General features: G+C 44.1%; 1 protein-coding gene across 2 annotated transcripts in view; it reads left to right on the forward strand.

Moving 5' to 3' along the window:
* The first annotated feature begins 951 nt into the window (after window positions 1-951).
* Window positions 952-18,245, forward strand: part of RBFOX3 (RNA binding fox-1 homolog 3) — a 219,572-nt gene continuing 202,278 nt past the window's right edge. For both annotated transcript variants that reach the window (XM_083727695.1, XM_083727687.1), the window contains exon 1: window positions 952-1,069. The gene's annotated coding sequence lies outside the window, so the exon portion shown is untranslated. The remainder of the gene's footprint in view (window positions 1,070-18,245) is intronic.

Genomic DNA, 18,245 nt, shown 5'->3' on the forward strand with positions numbered 1-18,245 from the left:
TCTAAAGTTCTGCTGATGTTACCTATATTTTATAATTTTATTTTGCCCATTTTTTAAAAAAAAATGTTTTGATTTTAACAGGGTTTTAAAAATAAACATTTCATGCTATGTTGTGTAAACTCCTGAGAGATTTCCCTTTTTTAATTTAAGTGATCTAGACATTTCGTTATTTTGTTTTTAAAAAGTGTAAACGCAGCAAGGAATTTTGCAGTAGTAGTGTTGAAGCCTCTGAAGGAGATTGCCCTAACCTTGCAGGCATATGAGGCTGGCCATACAGTCTTAATACCTACTGCTGGCTGAGATGCTCAGAATTTACAGAGAAGCAGGGCAGGCAGCATTGTCGAGATTAATCAAGAGTAGGAAATATGGTATGTGTCTTTTGGAATGAGGCAGCACTGGCCATAGGGACCACCAATAGGTCACGGAAGTGAGATATGGATGTAGGATTGGACTTGGGAGAGGATGTGGACCAGTGAACCTCAGCTGATAATGACAATAGGAGGGAAGGGAAATTGCCAGAAGCTGAGCAAATAGCCAGTAGACCCAGTAAAATCAGATGTGGATCTAGATGGGTGGGACTTCCTGGCCATAGCAATTCTTTTGGATTGAGAATGGTTGGGTGGTGTAGAGAGCCAAGTGGCTAGAGAATGGGAGATTGGCAGAGAAGTACAGTATCATAACATGAAAAAATGAAAGAATGCGTGGGTCACTAAAGAGTGGCTTTGAGGGGTTTTTGGGGGGGACTGTTTTTGTTTAAATTGCTGGGCATTTCACTTGGTAGGGCTCAGCCCTGGCTGCCCTAATGGCTCCTGTGACCTTAAGCAGTTGCACTTTCTCTGTCACCAAGTGGAAAATGTGCCATTTAGAAACCATTGCCCTGTTCTTTCCTCTGTGTTCCTTAACATGCGTGAGGAAACAAGGTCTCCATTTTATTTCTTCTTCTTCTTCCAGGCCAAGGAGCTAGAGCTGGCACAAGGACCCCGATGGCTTTCCTTTCCAGCACAGAGTGCATGTATCTGCACTAGATTGTGACATCTACTAGAAGCAACACAACCCTTTGGTGTTCCAGGTAAGAGCCCTTGGTCTAATAGAAAGAGGAAATGGCTGCATCTGCAGTATGAGGCATTTATTCTGCTGAGGCGTGAAATAGTGGACCATGGAAATACACAGAGGAAAATAGCACCCCAAACCCATCTGGTGGATTTGCAGCAAGGACCCAGTGATAAAAACAAGGCATAGAGGGCCAGAAAAATCCATTTTGACAACCTAAACTACATAATACACCCTAGCTGAAACTGTTGATGCCCTCCAATGTTGATGGTGCAGTTCACAATACTGGGATTAATGAGGCTGTATATTTTAATTTGACAGCCTTCCACTGAATGTAATGTGCACATGTTAAACTGTTAAACAGTGCATTATTATCTGTACCTGTTGCTTTATAAGGCATTATCCATGTGATATTATCTTTTCGTTTTTCTATCTAATTCTTCTTCCATGATTTTTCCCTCCCCAACTGGTAAACTCGCTACCCAATTCATTCTGCCTACTGTCCTCTAAGTGTAATAATTCAGTAATGGATGCTTCAGTATGAACTGGGGGGGTGGGGTGTCCGTATTTGAAGCTCTTTAGAAATTCTTATGCATTTCCTAAACAGTTCAAGAACAGAAGTTTGAGGAAGTCAAGAATGAGCAGGTACAGCAGGGACCCTGTGTTGTTTATCCCTAACAAGCCATGATTTGCAAGTCAACATGAATCCATGATTAGGTGTTAGCTGACTGGTCATGTCTTGCTAGGGAGCGACAAACCAAGGTCCCTGGTTCAGATGTAACAGGAAACCAAGGCTTCCTGGTTTGTTTATCCTGCTTGGGCCAGGGGAGGAGTGAAATGAAGTAAACTGGGCACTGGGCACTAGCATGCTGCTCATTCCTGATAATCCACAATAAACCAGATAGTCTGGTTGATTGTTAGATGTGATTACATTCCTCTGTGTTGGTTAGTCACTAGTTGGGAGTGGGTGGGTGGGGGCGGGGGGTGCCTTTCTTTTGCAGCTTCTCTTCAATCACTGCCTTTCCATTCTGTGTTGAAGCAGATGAAGAAATTCTGGGCTTGTTATTGCTGTGATGCAGAAAGATACAGTCATGTCCATCTGTTCTTCTCTCTGATTGGTAGCCCTGGACTAAGACCAGCAAATCAAACATTTATATCAGGCTGGGAAACCTGCAGCCCTCTAGATTGTTGGACATCAACCCTATCAGCCACAGCCAGCACGAGCAGGGATAATGTGAGTTGTGTAGCAGCCTCTGGAAACCCACATATTCCCAATCCCTGGCTGATTCTTTCATAAGTCTTGACCATGTAAAATACTTGTATTCTTTTGAGCTGCTGCTGCTGCTCCTCACCAAGAAGCATTTGTCTCCATTTTTACATTGTGCTTTTAATGGAAGAAGGAAATGCAGCTGAACAGTATTCAGTAATTCATATGCTGATTCTTGGTCTTGCCTCACGCTATCAAAATTGCACACCCAGAAACTTGTAAAAGTTTTTGGACGAGTAAACTGCTAGATCTCCCTTGGCTGGAGTGCTAGGTACACCCACACACCTAACATCTGCGCCAAAATAGGCTTATTGTGTTATTGTGACACTCTCTACTGTCTACCAGTTCCTCAAGTGTGTTTCCATCACCCAAAAGCATTAATTTGATAGGGAATTATTATCTCAGTTTTTCATTTACTTGAGTTGGTCTAAGTTTTATTTAAAATGAGTGCTGATGGCATCAGACTAAGATGCATATTGCAAGGGTAGGGCTGGATAATACAGCTTTGGGTGGAGGAAATTAATGAGATTGAGATCATTTTGCTGTGCCCAGAATGGAGTGGGCCTAGGGCATTCATTCCTAAACGATGTGCTGAGAGAGGATGGTTAATGTGCTGCAAGAGGAATTTAAAGGCTCCTGTGAAACTCTCTCCTCTGTGTGTGGGTTCTCACTTTCCAACCCTCTGCTGAGGGAGGGGGCAATTCTCCCACAACTCTGTGTTAGGTGTGGTTGGATCATTAATGAGCATGGTTACTTGCCCCCAGATAAGGCCGTCCTGTGAAATCTTACTCTCAGTGAAAGCAACTGTTTTGGGTTGTAAGCATGGCATGTACCTCCAGTTCTAGTAACATAGATATCTGCCTTATTCCAACCAAGTGAGGCTGTTTGTCCATCTCTGTAGAACCTCTACCTGATCCTTTTACATGAAGATTGGAGGGCCTGAACCTGGGACTTGCAGTGACAAATCATGTATGCTATGTTACTCAACTCCGTTTTAATTAAATGGGAGTTTTAAAGTTGTAATCTATACCTCCCCCCACAAACACAACAGAAGGGTTTCATGGTGTGGTGGGGCCAGTGCCATATCTACAGCCCTGCCACTCACAGCAGCTTCAGAGTTAATGGATCCTGGACCAGCTCAGCCACTTCCCATCTCTGGAGCATCCCTTTTCAGGGCCTGCCATCAGCAAGTCCACCCATGCCTCACTTCTTGGGTGGCAGCTCATGGGAGGTCGGCTTAGCTGGGAGAGCTGTGCCCATTCCACCACCACTCCCGCCAGGAGCAATTTGGATTCCAAATCAGAAATTGGAAAGCACTGGAATAAGAAGTTTGGTATTTAAAAAGAATGTACGCAGGGTCACTTTGTTTTCTTTTATATGTGATGAAAGCTTCTGTGGTTTATTGTAGGATAGATTAATGATATAAATAACAAAGAATAAAGGACCAGTAGCAGAACTCTTGTCATGTCTACTCAGAAGTAAGCAGATTTAGGACTGCAACCCAATGCTGCATACCTAAGGCAGTGAAACTGCAGGTAGTTGATCTGCAATGTCCAGAGTCTTGCTGGGACTGAGCCAGCAGGGGAGAAATAATGATGAAAGATTGATCTTGGGGTCCTCCATCTATTTCTGGGTATTACTCTTCTTCTTCCACTTCTTTCCATTGGGAATAAGGGGACTGTGGCTATCAGGGGACTGAAATGGCTTTAGATCCTTAAGATTCTAGTCATTCCCAGTTCTCTCCCTGCACGCTCTCCAAACCACCCCAAATATACCCGTTTACCAATGTCCGTGTTCTGAAGTAGGTTGCGCCAGGGCCCTGGAGGCTTTGGCTGGAATGAGAGGGAGTTTGCTGACATCAGAGTTCTGTCCCTGGCAGAAAGGCAAATCCAATATATCCTATAGCCTCTGCAGTACCCTCCCAAAAGCTGTTAAGATTGTACCCTAAGTTATTTATTTTAGATTGAGTCTCCCATTTTAAATTTAATTTCTTTCTTGAATAATCATGCAAGCTAATGTTACTGAATTAAAAACAAAAAACACATTGGTTTTCAACTAGCTAGATCCTTTATATAACCTAGAAGCCTAAACCTTTGGCATTCCACAAAATGAGAGACAGTTTCCAGTTTGGCTTTTTTTGTACACGTTCAAGGACACTAAGCAAGATGAAGGTTGAGGCTGCACTCCTGTGCACATGAATTTGGAATTGAATTTTGTTGAACCAAGTGGGGCTTACTTCTGTGTAAGCATGCATATAGGATCAGGCTGTAAGTGGCCAGACCTTTCTGTAAGCAAAGGCTAGTTGTTACTGGGCAAAACTGTGTTTCTCAATGAGATGGAAAGTAAATGTTCAGGCTGTTTGGTTAGCAGAGTCCTAAGTAATCATAACTTGAAAACTGGATACACTGCAGAGTTTGAATAGAGGAGATTAGATGTAAGGTATAAAATAGGAATATGAGCTCACTAATATGGACTCTGTAGATGACTCTAGTGATATGCAAGATGGCATCTCCTGGATGTGACCTCTGTGATGACATGCTAGTTGCTGGGACCAGTAGAAAGCCCACAACCATAAATACAGTACATTACTTACCGGGGCAAATTGAATACACACCCACCCACCCACCCAATTATGCACATTCTACTTGTGTGCAGCCACACATATATGTGGCGCTGGGAAATAAATAAGTAGAATCATACTAGGAAATGACAGGAGAGAGCTAGAGAGTCCTCTCCTTCTTGGAAGGGAGACCCTTCTTGGAACCTGAAAAGGATGTCAGTAAGGGTGGAGGAAGCCCCAAAGAGACCAGAGGAGCAGCAGCGCTTTGTTTAGGCTGCTCAGCCTCCCTGCCTAACAGCTGATGCTCAGGGTAGTGCAGCTGCAGCCACTGACATGTCTTCCAGCCTCCAGCCAGGCCCAGAGCTTCAACTCTAGATACTTTGGTCTGGATTGGAGAGAGAGGAGAGCGAGCGAGTGAGCTGGAGAGCAGGGGGAAATAGGCATTTGGAGGTTTTTTAGAGGGTGCTCCCCAATTTATGCGATTTGACTTATGCAAAGGGGGGTCCAGAACGTAACCCCCGTGTAAACAGGGTGGTGGAATGCCTGTACAGTTTATTAGGCCAAGGTGCTGGTAGACCATAATGACCAAGGATGATTGGGAAAATAAAAAGGATAGGAAGCTATAAAGAGGCTTATTTATTAATCTTGTATTTTTGCTTTGACACTTTTTGGGTGGGAATGAAAGGGGTGGATGCTATAGAACAGGCATAGGCAAACTCGGCCCTCCAGATGTTTTGGGACTACAATTCCCATCATTCCTGACCACTGTAGGGATCATGGGAGTTGTAGCCACAAAACATCTGGAGGGCCGAGTTTGTCTATGCCTGCTATAGAGAGAGACCGGAATCCTCAACTAGAGGCGCTCTGGTTTCTGAAGCTGTAACAAACAGTTTTCCTCAGTCTTTTTCCTGACAGCCATGAAGGCTAGAAACATACTTTCATTAAGCAAACAAAAAAGAAAAAGGAACTGTGACTCTGTACTGTGAAGCATGTATGTACAGAATACAAAGAGCCCTGCTCTAAGAGGTGCATGTTGGACCATGCTGTGCTACTTGCATCTCCGCTCCTTCACAGCTTTCCACCTTTGGGGCAGCAGCAAGAGGTTACTGATTATGTTTGCCTTTGCGAAGTAGGACCAAACCTGTAGCCCGGAGCTGCATCCCGAGAGTTAAAAAGGCTTTGGCTGCTGGATATGGCACTTCCCCTCCATCTCTCTCTCTCCCTCCACCCCAAGCAAGCAGCGGCTGCTTTCTGCCTTATTCTTTTGTTGCTCCCAAGTGCACGCTCTGAAATGGTAAAATACGGAACGTGGTTCCTTCCCCGCACCCCGCCTCTGTTTTCCCTGAGAACCTTCATTTCTCCACTGGGGGCAGAGGTCGTCCTGAGAGAAGGATTAAAGAGAAGCCTTGTCTTTCTGAAGAGGCGGCACAGCCGTATTTCCCCAGCTGCATTAATCAGTCTCAAGGAAGCCAGGCTCGCTATATCACCTTGAAGGTTCTTCAGACTGCTTTGAAAAACTTTGGGTGGATTATAGTGCTTCTTCCGCAAGGGGTGGTTTTGAAGGGACCAATCGTGCTTGTTTCTGGCAGGCAGAGTGTGGGCAGACATTATGCAATCTTCCCACACATTGTTCCCTGGGTTTTTCCATATTCAGTTCTTTCTCCATATACAGATCGCTCTCACCTGGCTTGCTGTGTCACTTTCTGTTCTGGATGAGTCGCCTAATGACCGGATTTGTCTCTTTCCCTTCATTCTTCACCTGCCATTTCGCCTTTTGGTTATTTATGTGAAGTGTGCTTCCTCTTCTGTTTACTTGTAGCTGCCGCTTGCTGTTCAGCTGAATATAGCCTTTTGTTGGGCTGTTTTTAATTTTTACTCAGCAGGAAACAAAAGTTTCCTCTTCCCCTCGTGATGTGTGTGTATCCTGGGTCTTTAGGTGCATCTGTTATATACTGGGTTACTGGCCCATTGCAACCTTGGAACATTTTGGACTCCTGAAAAGTGTTGGGATTCAGGGGAAAGGTTCAGGCTGAGGATGCAACCATGACTGCTACTTTGCGGCTGTGGATTTGGAGTGGGTGGTGGTGCAGGGATCATTTTCTGGATAATGGAGTGCTGGGGTCAGTCAATTTCCGATCTCTCTGTCTTGATGTGAGAATAAGAACTGCAGACAGAAATGGCTTTCTAGGATTCCCGGCAGTGCTCATCAGTTTGGTCATTGAATGCTGCGTGGAGAACAGTTGAGCGAGGCCTGGCAGAACAGCATGCCGGTTAACTCTGCCCAACAGGGTGTTTTTGTGATCTAAGCTAAGTCGGTGAAGCTTGTAAAGGAAGGGAAAAGTCAGGAGAGACTGCTTTTGCTCTTCTTGCACAACCGCCTTTCAAAGTAGGCCAGTTGCATCCCAAACTATCTGGGAGCCAGTGCCATTCCTCCCATTAACCCCCTACAGCCCCACAACAGGACAGAATTGCGGGACTGTTCAAGGCAAACTCTTATTAAACTGGGACTTGGAGGTGGCAATAAGTTCACATGGCTGTCACCAGGCTGAAGGAAAATGGCTCTTGTCCACAAAGATCCCACTCAGTTACAAGGGCAGGAGAGCCAGCGCCCAGCTCTTTGTCTTACCCAACTCTATACCTTTCTCTTTCAACTCCAGCCTTATAGTTCTGTAGCATGAATCAAGTGGGTTAGGCTTGTGGGTTCTGTTTCACCAACCCTGTGAGTTGGCAGCAATGCACACAGGACACATGTTGTTAAATTGGGCAATGGTGTGGCTAGCCACTCGGGTGCCCAGGGGAGGGGTGAGCCGCCCATTAGGTGGGGCATGCTGCCACCTCCCCCTCCCCCTCAGCTGTAAGGCAGGTGAGGGAGAGGTGGTGGACAGACACAAGCCCCATGCTGCCTTTTTGGACAGTGTGGAGCCTGCAGGCACCCGAGCCTCCGTGTCACTCCCAGGAGAGATGTGTGGCTTGGGCGCACTGCAGGCCCCACAGTAAGTGTCACCTGCTGCAGTGTGGTGTGGTGCCAAGTGACACCACCCCCCCAGCTACGCCTCTGAAATTGTTTAACATTTATGTGGAATACAGAAGGCCAGAATATTGAAAAGCAAAGGAGCTCTTTAGCTCAGATTTACTAGTTACATACGAACAGGCTTCTGGTCTCTTCTTGCGTAATACAGTATACTGTAGATGGTCAGTTGCAGGGTTTTCTGATGGTCAGAACGTGAAGGATAAATGACCATTTCCCCAGTCCTCTTTAAGGGATTTTTTTACCCACATGGCATTTTCCTGGCAGTTGGCACCTTCTGGCCAATTATATCTCAGGTAGAGTTTATCAGGTAGTCTGTAAACATATTTACTTCGCAATGCAGAAATATGCCTTGTGAAAATTCAGAATGCTTGTCCATCTAGATCCATATTGTCTCTACACTGACCACCAGTAGCTCTCATCTTCTTTTTTCTGACCATTCCAGGAATTGAACTTGGGGTCTTCTGTGTGCAAAACAAGGCTTCTGCCTCTGAGCTCCATCAGGGGAAGCGTGTGTAGCCATATGTCCTCTTTTTCCTGGGCACGCCCTCTTTTTCAGAATTAAAATTTCTGTCCGGGCAGATTTTTTAAATTTGGAAAAATGTGAGGTTGTTTTTTTTTTACAGTAACCCAATTTTTTAAAAAAGAAAAACAATTTTAAAAGCCCCATGTGTTGTGCTCCCTACCCCTCGCCATTTCTCATGCATGGAATGCACATGTTAATCAGTGTAATAAATTGTTTTGTGCACACTTACATTCACAAAGATGGGAACATGAGCCCAGATCCTTCCATGTGGCAAGTGAGGGAGCAATATGCATTATTATTATTATTATTATTATTATTATTATTATTATTTTGTTGAAAGTTAAGAACATTGTTACAAGCAATATATTGCAGCCTCTATAGCCGACATATAGTAGGGGTATTTAAAATGAGAGTCGTCATAGCGATCTGTAGTTAAAAGTAGAAGTCGGCAAATGCATCCTCTTTTTTGCTCTTCAAAATATGGCAGCCCTAGACAGGCAGATGGATTAACAGCTGATTCTGAATAACATGTTGTGCATTCTGAACAGCTAGGCCAGACCCAGCAGGTTCATGGAGCCACGTGGGACTGACACCTTTGTGTCCCTTTTCTCTCTGCTGGGTGAGAAACTATCACTTTCTGGCCACCTGCATAAATGGCATTGCAAGCATAGTGGTGACCAGTCCTGCAGTTCCTACCATTTTTTTTAAAGTGGAGCAGTGGCATAGAAAGCAAAGCGAGTCCATGCAAGTAGCTACTATCACCACAGTTGCAGTCTTTACTCTCACAATTGTTCGTGCCCTTCTCACACTGCAAATGTCATTGTTTGGGGGAAAGGGCTTTCAAATTAAGCACCACTGTGGAGGTGCACACTGAGAATTGTTGTTAAAAAACAACAACGACAAAGCAGTTCTGCAGGATCAAAGCCAGTCGTAATAATAGCAGATTCTCATGGAAATTCACAGTGCGAGAACAACACAGTAAGTAAAGAAAAGTAGTCATTCCGAGATATCTGCAGAATGCAGGTTCAGAAGTGGCAGTATCACTACAGGTTGGAGCATGAATCAGAAGCAAGCAGGAAGCAACAGGATTTGGGGAAGGAAGAGTGCCAATGTGGATTTGGACCCAGGAATGGAATTCTGTCTCAGGAAAACTCTGTGAGTTACTCTAATGGTTGGCTGCATGCAAGTGGGTAGAGACACCAATCTGCATGGCATTATGGACATTTGCCAGGTTGACACTGCGTCTTGGGAAGTGCCATTATAACGTTATCAAATGGGACCAAGGTGGGTGGCCCCAGGTATGTTGCTACATGCTCAACCCCATGACAGTTGCTCAGCCCTTACTGTTTGCCAATGACATGTATAGTCTTGGCTTGCTTCTCTTGCCAACCTGATGCTGCCCCCTTTGCTTGTTTCTAGTTATTTCTGCAACGTGCCCAAAGTTCTCTGCCCACAAGTAAATGATGAATGGCACAAAATCAAGAGACGGAAAGGGCAAGAAGACAGATGTTTTTCTATTCCCACTGGAGAAATAGGTTCTCCTTAATCAATATTCCCTCTTAGCCGAGCCTTGGGTTTCCTCTCCGCCCCCCACCCCACCCCAAGCCTAGACTTCTTCTTATGCTGTTGCCTCTGCCCCAACACCACTGAAACTTCTGCCCTTTAGATTTATCTCATTTGCACCAGCTGGAAAGACAGCATTTGGAGTGCTTTTTTTGCACGGATTGTGGAACCTGAGAGGCCTGCAATGACAGGGGGAACACAAATGTAATTTGGCGCCTGCAAACATGCTTCCTGTCAAACCTAAATCCTCCTGGGGAAGGAAGCACTTTTTAGAGGAAGACTTGAAGAGCAGCAGCAGAGAAACATCTAAGAGGGGAGCCCTCAAGGTACTTTTGTTCCAGTGAGTAGGAGTCTTTAGATCCGCTTAGACATAAAAGGCGGCACAGTTCCATTCCCAAAGCCTCTGCTGAAGGAGAGGAGGGGGAAATGTGCCTGCAAAGAGAGGGAGGGGGAATCACAAATAGAGTGGTGGCTAGAAACTAGGAGGGGCATTTCTCTTCTCCCCTCCCCCCGTCTTTCCACCCCAGGAAATAAATTGGGTCAGACTTGAAAGTGAGTTTCCTCGCTGTGGATTTAATTTTAGCTCTTGCAGACTAGTTATCGTATCATAAATGCCAGGGCGATTTTTAGGAAACATGCCCAGCGAGGCTTAGCTGCTGTGTAACAAGATTTGTGTCTATTTCCTATGGTGCCATGCTTTCAATAAACAACTGTGTGTTCCCAGGGGCCTGTAGCAAGGCTGGGATGGGATAAAAGAGGCAGGCGGCTCTGTGCCTGTCCTTCAGCTGTTTGGTGAAGTGCATTTTTTGTCTAGGGTCCTGCTAGCGTATCCCTTGCCCTGGATCCATCTTTTCGTAGTAGCAAGCACCAAGCCTGGGAAGGGAAGAGACTGCGTGGGTACCATTACCTGCCCAGTTACACAATCAGCAGTTTCCATTATAGAGTTGACCACCAGCCTGTTTGTTCCTTGATTCCGAGCTGCTTCTTCCCCATTGCAATAGCCACAAGCCCAACGAGCTGAGAAGCTGATTCAAACCAGAGGGTCACCTAGGAAAGTGTCCTGTCTCTTCCAGTAGTTGTTGGCAGATGCTTCCAAAGCAGATGTAGGAGGAACGCACAGCATCAAGGCAACCTGTTCTCTAATGGCAACGAGGGAAATGTAATAATGTTTTGAAGATTGCATATGATGGGGGAAGAAGGGTAGTGGTAATGGTGCTGGAAAGCTTTTTGATCTAATGGAACTTTGGCTAAAATATTGTGATCATGGCTCCAAGGAACCATCACATGCAATACCAAGTAGTCACATTGCAGCCTAGCAGATGCCCCGGGCAGGTACCCTGATCTGTGAATTCCCTTAGCACCACACTAAAGTAATTGCCGTTATGTCATTACACCCCCTCCTCCACACATGACTTGCCTTGATTTGAAGATTATTTTTCTTTGGACGATCTTTTGCTATGACAAAGATTGGGCAGGTGGCGGAGAGAGGTAACTAACAGCATTTCTCTCTTCTCCCCCCCCCTCCCCATCCCCCTACATCTTGCTTCTTCTTTTAAATCTGTCCAATTAGTGTCTATTAGTCACTCAGTGTGTTAAAGCATTAAGAACAATTAAGGGTGCAAAGAGTTTCCAGATGCAGCGTTAGCACAGAAGCTGGCAGGCTGCTGTCTGATCCCATATGCAAGCACTCAGAGAGAAGAAGGGCATGCAGCAGCAACAGCAGCAGCGGCTATGGGATGGGCCTGAACGCTCCTCCGCCTTCGTAGTGAGCAAAATCCATGGGTCTGGTTGTAGATTATACAAGTTAGTTTTACACTTTGTTCTGAGTTGTAGTCATTTACTGCACTAGGAACAGGTCATAGCAAAGAAGAACTTCCAGCAGCAGTTTCAGCTGAATGGTAAACAAGAAGTGTTCCACAGAGAGGACCTGTATTCATGGGTGGTGTTCAACCACCTTTTTGTGCTAGCTCAAGGATTAGTGCCCCAAATTTAATGGGTTCCAGAGGGATGAGTGGGGGTGATCATTCCACCGTGCAAGGAGAATTTAATCTGCTTAGTGTTACATTTACTACAACCCTGTGTCCGTAGATGTAAATTGGCCAACATGTTTTCCACTGAAGTTTGTGGGGTTTTTTTTTAATGGTCATATCAGCATCCAAGAAACATCTGAAAGTATAATCGTCTAAGGTTTTCAAAATCTTAAAAAAATAAATAAATCCCAGGGTGGCTAGCAGTACAAAATCAAAGGGACAATAAAAGCATGTTTAAAACACAAATGTGGCTGACTAAAAGCATGATCTGACATTTTAAAAAGAGCAGCTAAATACTACTACATAGCAATAAAACTTTGAGGTGTAAAGGCCTGGGATTTTAAAAAAAAAGATATTTAAAAAGGTCTTCCCTTGGTGCCAAAATGACATCAGTATAGCTGCCAGGGAGATCTTTGGGAAGAGCACGGCACAGTTGAAGTGTCACTTGCTTCTCAGACAACAAAGGAAAGGTGGAGAAGGGAGTTCTGGAATTCTGTATCACAACCTTTTCACTTCCGACCAGTGATGCACCATAATATGGCCTGATAACTACTATTAAGTTAATGGACATTTAGAAAGGTTCTTAGACTAGGCTAGACAACCTGGGAATAGAACAGTGCAGTGTTTTGAAACCCAGGTCTACCGCTTTGCCCACTACACCAGCCTTCCCCAAGCTTGTGCTGTCCATGTGTTTTGTTTTTTTTTTTTTAATAAAATTTTTATTAGGGGTTTTTACAGAATAAAGTACAAAGACAATAAACAACCTTACTTTTATCTCAACAAAGTTTCATAACTTCTTTGGACTTCCTCACATCTCCCGCTGCCATTTTCATCATCATAAATTTTTTTTCCATGCAATTTATCATCTAGTTTACAAATTTTATAACCGCTTATTTAAATATAGTCCTCTGCAAATTTATTTCTCTTAATCTCATCCCATTCCGATCCAGTTTTGTGGTGGCCAATTATTTATGATCAAACATCCTACTTAACTTTCCACCAAATCACAATATTTTTGTAAATAAGTCTTAAATTTCCTCCAATCTTCTTCAACCCTCTCTTCTCCCAGGTCTCGGATTCTGCCAGTCATCTCAGCCAGTTGCATATAGTCCATCAGCTGCATCTGCCATTCTTCCAGCGTGGGTAGATCTTGAGTTTTCCACTTCTTAGCGATAAGTATCCTTGCTGCTGCTGTTGCGTACAAAAAGAATGTTCGATCCTTCTTTGGCACCATCTGGCCGACAATGCCCAAGAGGAAGGCCTCTGGTTTCTTAAGGAAGGTATACTTAAATACCTTTTTCAGCTCATTATATATCATTTCCCAGAAGACCTTCACCCTGGGACAAGTCCACCAGAGGTGAAAGAATGTTCCTTCATTTTCCTTACATTTCCAACATTTATTGTCTGGCACATGGCATATTTTGGCAAGTTTAACTGGGGTCATGTACCACCTATATATCATTTTCATTACATTTTCCTTCAGAGCATTACATGCCGTGAAGTTCATCCCCGTGGTCCACAACCTTTCCCAATCCTCAAACATAATATTATGCCCAATATCCTGTGCCCACTTTATCATGGCCGACTTAACCATTTCATCTTGTGTATTCCATTTCAGCAGCAAGTTATACATTCTTGAAAGTACTTTAGTCTTAGGTTCTTTAGTCTTTTCACTTCCGACCAGTGATGCACCATAATATGGCCTGATAACTACTATTAAGTTAATGGACATTTAGAAAGGTTCTTAGACTAGGCTAGACAACCTGGGAATAGAACAGTGCAGTGTTTTGAAACCCAGGTCTACCGCTTTGCCCACTACACCAGCCTTCCCCAAGCTTGTGCTGTCCATGTGTTTTGGAGTACAACTTCCATCGGTACCAGCTCCTGACTGGGGAGTTGCAATCCAAAAAGTATGGACAGCACCAGGTTGGGGAAAACTGCATTATACCATACCAGGTTACACCACAAGTAAGCAAATTTCCTGCAAGCAGGTTACCCTTGTTAAGAAAGTAGGGAATGGGTCCATCCCTCTCATGAATGCTGATGATTTGGTCAGGCAAGTTGCTCTGATGCAAAACTTCTGAAATGCTCTCCAGAGGCAAGTCCTATGACATTTGGACAGATGGTGTGCATATATATATATATATAACCTTGTTTTTGTGCTAAGCAATTCCCTTGGTTGCTGAGTAAAGGCAGGTGGACTGTTGCTGGAAGCTAACCATGGAATCGCGAATCCACGGCTGTTGCCAGGAATTCACCGACAAACCAGTCTCAGGATCAGAGTGTGGGTGGCAACATCAGAAGGAACTGTCAGAGGGAGCCAGAGGCTTAACAATGCCTATGTAACTGGCAATTAAAACTGCATCACACCCCCACTACCCTGCACTGTCCCAAGACTGCTTTGAATTAGGCTTACAAATTAAATCTATTTTGTTATGGAAGGAGAAAGTGGAACTTCCTGGCCAACTTTTATTTTGGAAGTAAACAGACCCCATAGCAACAATTCAAAACCATTAAGTAATGGATGGTTCTCTCTCTCTCTGTCGCCCCCACCCCCGTTTCTCTTTTTACGGTGCAGGAGAAAGAGTCCTGGGCATATCAAACACATGCAGATGCTGTCCCAGCTTCTGCAAACCAAGATGATGGGTGGATGCTTTATTGGGTTTAGCTCCAAATCCAGTTTCTAGAGAATAAACAGACAGTTTGTCTCTACAGCCCATTCCAGAGAGTTTGTTTTCAATGCCTACAGTAGAGAATGCGGTGGCGGGGGGGGTCCCCCTTCTGCCTCTAGCTAATGTGCTTTACCGTAGGCTTGCTGAGGTGGTACATCCTTGGCATAGGATGGGCCCGCAAAGTCTGAGCAACGGCAGTTATTTAACATGCAGCAAGTGTTGTGCCCAGAGAAATTTAGATGTAATGGTGTGTGTGTGTGTGTGTGTGTGTGTGTGAGAGAGAGAGAGAGAGAGAGAGAGAGGGAATATTCGCATGTAAATATGGGTAGGTGCTGTCCTGATTGATGGCAATTAGCATTTTCTAACGGGAACAGATGTTCAGATTGCCAGGAGGCTGGTACCTAATGCCCACGCCACCATCTGTTCCACTGGGCACTGCCACAGGAATCGGTGTTATCAATGCTGAAATGTGTCTGAGAAGTCCTTGTTGGGGTGTATTGAAGAGTCTTGAGTGAATGTTTTGTGGTTTTTTTTAAAGCAAGGAAGAGAAGCATTATGACAACAACAGTAAAGATACTCTTAGGTTTACAAATACTTGGCACAGCTTATTGTGGGACTGAGGGTTTTATTTCTGAGAAGCCTTTTTTTCTAGTTTTGAATCGAACAAGCAAGAAGTGAGACATTTGCGCAGCATACAGACTGCTGACTTCTCCCTTCTGTGGATGGGGCAGGTGCATTTGACATGTGGTTTTGCATGCAAAAGGTGGTTGTGTAGGAGCTGCATGTTGGCACTCTCCACTCCCAGCCCGAACTCCTTCTGCTTACACCACTTGGGGGGAAGTTTCACTTGTACATTTATAGCATGAGGGGAGTCCAGGTGTCACAGCTGAGAAGCATTAGAGCCCCATGTCTGCTGTTGAGTCGGAAACATGCTGGGCCAAATGATTACACAGTACAGATTGGAAATAATAACTCACGCCCCCCACCCCCAATCAGCAACCCAGGATATTTCACTAGCCTTGCATCCGTCAAATTGCACCTTTAATTTGTCTTTAAATGAAAAGCCAGGGAGATCTTGGCTTTTAATTTAACATATTTCCCTTCAGTGCTTTATTTATTTTATTAATTTGCCAATGGTAAATTATTTAAGAGGGTTACATCCAAATTAGCCTGCAAAGAATTACAGGAAGGTCTCATAGCTCTAGCGGTGTGTTGATAAATGCAAAGTGAGGCTCGTCGTGGGGCTGGGTTGGGGAATAATTCTTGTTCTGCATATGCAGAATTGAGCAGCAAATTAGTGATGTACTATTCATGGAAAATCTTGCAGTTGTCAATGTTTCCCAGAAAATATCTGTTCAATATGCTGCAGGCACCCGAATGAGAGAGGGGGTGGAAGGGGGAGGGGGTAAGGTGGGGTGGATAGGATGGAATAGTAAAGATTAGTAGGAAAGATATAAGCAAGGGCACAGCATATATTGTTCTGTATAAACCGTGTGTCCACATCTTAATTGGTATATACAGTTATGATCATGCAGTTTCCTAAAAATATAATAGTATTGAACAAAGCAGAGGGCACAGGAATGTAGCTTTAGGAGTACAGAAGTCCTTCCCTAATGAGATTAGGAATCTCTTCCCCAGCCTCTTCTATAATGAATCTGATTAAATAATATTTTTTAAAAAAAATCATAAGGAGGCTGAAGGAAGTGAATAGGGAACATTTTCTCTCTCCCTGTCATACAGTACTTGATCTGGAAAGTGCCCAATGAAATGAACAAGCAGGTGGCTTAAAACAAGCAAGAGAGAAAACATTTTCTCACACAGCACAGCTAACCTTTGGCAGACTGCCATCCGAAGTACTGGTGGCCAACAGCACAGCAGAATTAGGCAGCAATCCCCTGTACACACTCACCTGGGAATACTTTTCATTGAAGTTAATAGCACTTACTTCTGAGTAGGCAAGTGTTGCATTGTCAAGAAGGCATCGAAGAGGCTCGGCAAAATAATGGGGATTGCTGATGCTATTAGGCAGAACAATTACCTCCAGCCCCCTTTAACTTCCATTTTCCTCCTGCCCAGGACCTCCTCATAGAAACATAGGAAGGTACCTTATACAGAGAGCCACACCATTAGTTCATTTAGCACAGTATTGTATACTCTGACCGGTGGCAGCTTTCCAAGCCCTGTAGCGTACAGTATAGGCAGCCTGTGAAAGCCTTTGAGCACTAGAGTTATGTGCTAACAGGAGTCTGTACCCATCTGCAGTCTACCTCTGGACAAGGCCCAAGGATAAGACCACTTAGAGCACATTGCAGTAATCTAGACTAGCAGTTACCAATCACTGTGGCCAGACTAACCCTGTCCAAGAATGGCTGCAGCTGCTAAACGGCACTCCTAACCACTAAGGCTACCTGGGCTTCCAGTGAAAAAGATGGATCTAGGAGGACCACCAAACCTGTTCTTTCAGAGGTGGTGCAACCCCATCTAGAACAGGCAACCAGCCAGACTCCCAGACATAGAGAAAGAAGAGAGAGAGGTGGAGCCCATTGTCTAAGGCCAGCATCCAGTTGCGTTGCCTTGGAAGCAGCCCTTGGCTGGGGGGTTGGGTAGGAACCAAGCTGATCCAAGTGCTCATGTTTGGAGAAAGTGGCAAAATATGCAAAAGTCTGGAAAACAATACAATACAATACAATGCAATGCAAAATGCGTTCCTTAGTGTAACTGTCGCATATAATCAAGAATTCAAAAACAAACAAAACAAAAATGTTTAAAATACAAACAATTCTAGCAGATGGTGTGACAGAATGATATTCGTAAATAAAAATAGAGAGAGATAAATATAATCATCAATATGTATGGTGAATGATACCCTATGTGCAATAATAGTGAACACTGTTTCCTTTCAGTGCTTATGTAGACAAAACAGCACCAATAGCACACAAAAGGAAGTTTTATAATAATAATAAATATAATAATAAATTTTTATTTATGCCCCACCCTTCCCGGTTCAAAACAAATTTAAAACACTTAATTGATGCAACAAAAAACAGCATAAAATACAGTATAAAGCATGAGTAACAATAAATTCAGAATTCAAAAATCAATATAGGGGGGAAATCCATCCAATAAACATTAGATGATCACCTGGGCTAGCTGGCTAAATTAGTCCTATTTGGGCCAGTGTGGAGACCAGGGGAGAATTAGCTGTGGGATCCCAGAGCAGGTTTGAGGAGGGGAACCCACAGCTTGCAGAAGTACAAAAAACTTCAGTGCCATACACCATCATCGGACATACAACACAAGTCCTGTTGATGGCAAACTGTTCTTCCAGGCTATGCCAATGTACACTCATCTGTCATTTGGAAAGCTTAGTAAAGAACCCAAGACAGAAGTTATGGATGATATCTCACTAACAATCCAGCAGCCCTCAAAAGTAAAATATTACCAATTTCCTAACCTTTCTGAAATCTGTCCACCCAGGCTATGTGTTCTGGCAGCAACTTTTTTTCATAGGTTAATGATTAATTAGATGCCAGCTGCCCAGAGAACACA

Source organism: Podarcis gaigeae, assembly GCF_964106915.1.
Source record: "Podarcis gaigeae genome assembly, chromosome: 2".
Classification (NCBI taxonomy): Eukaryota; Metazoa; Chordata; class Lepidosauria; order Squamata; family Lacertidae; genus Podarcis; species Podarcis gaigeae.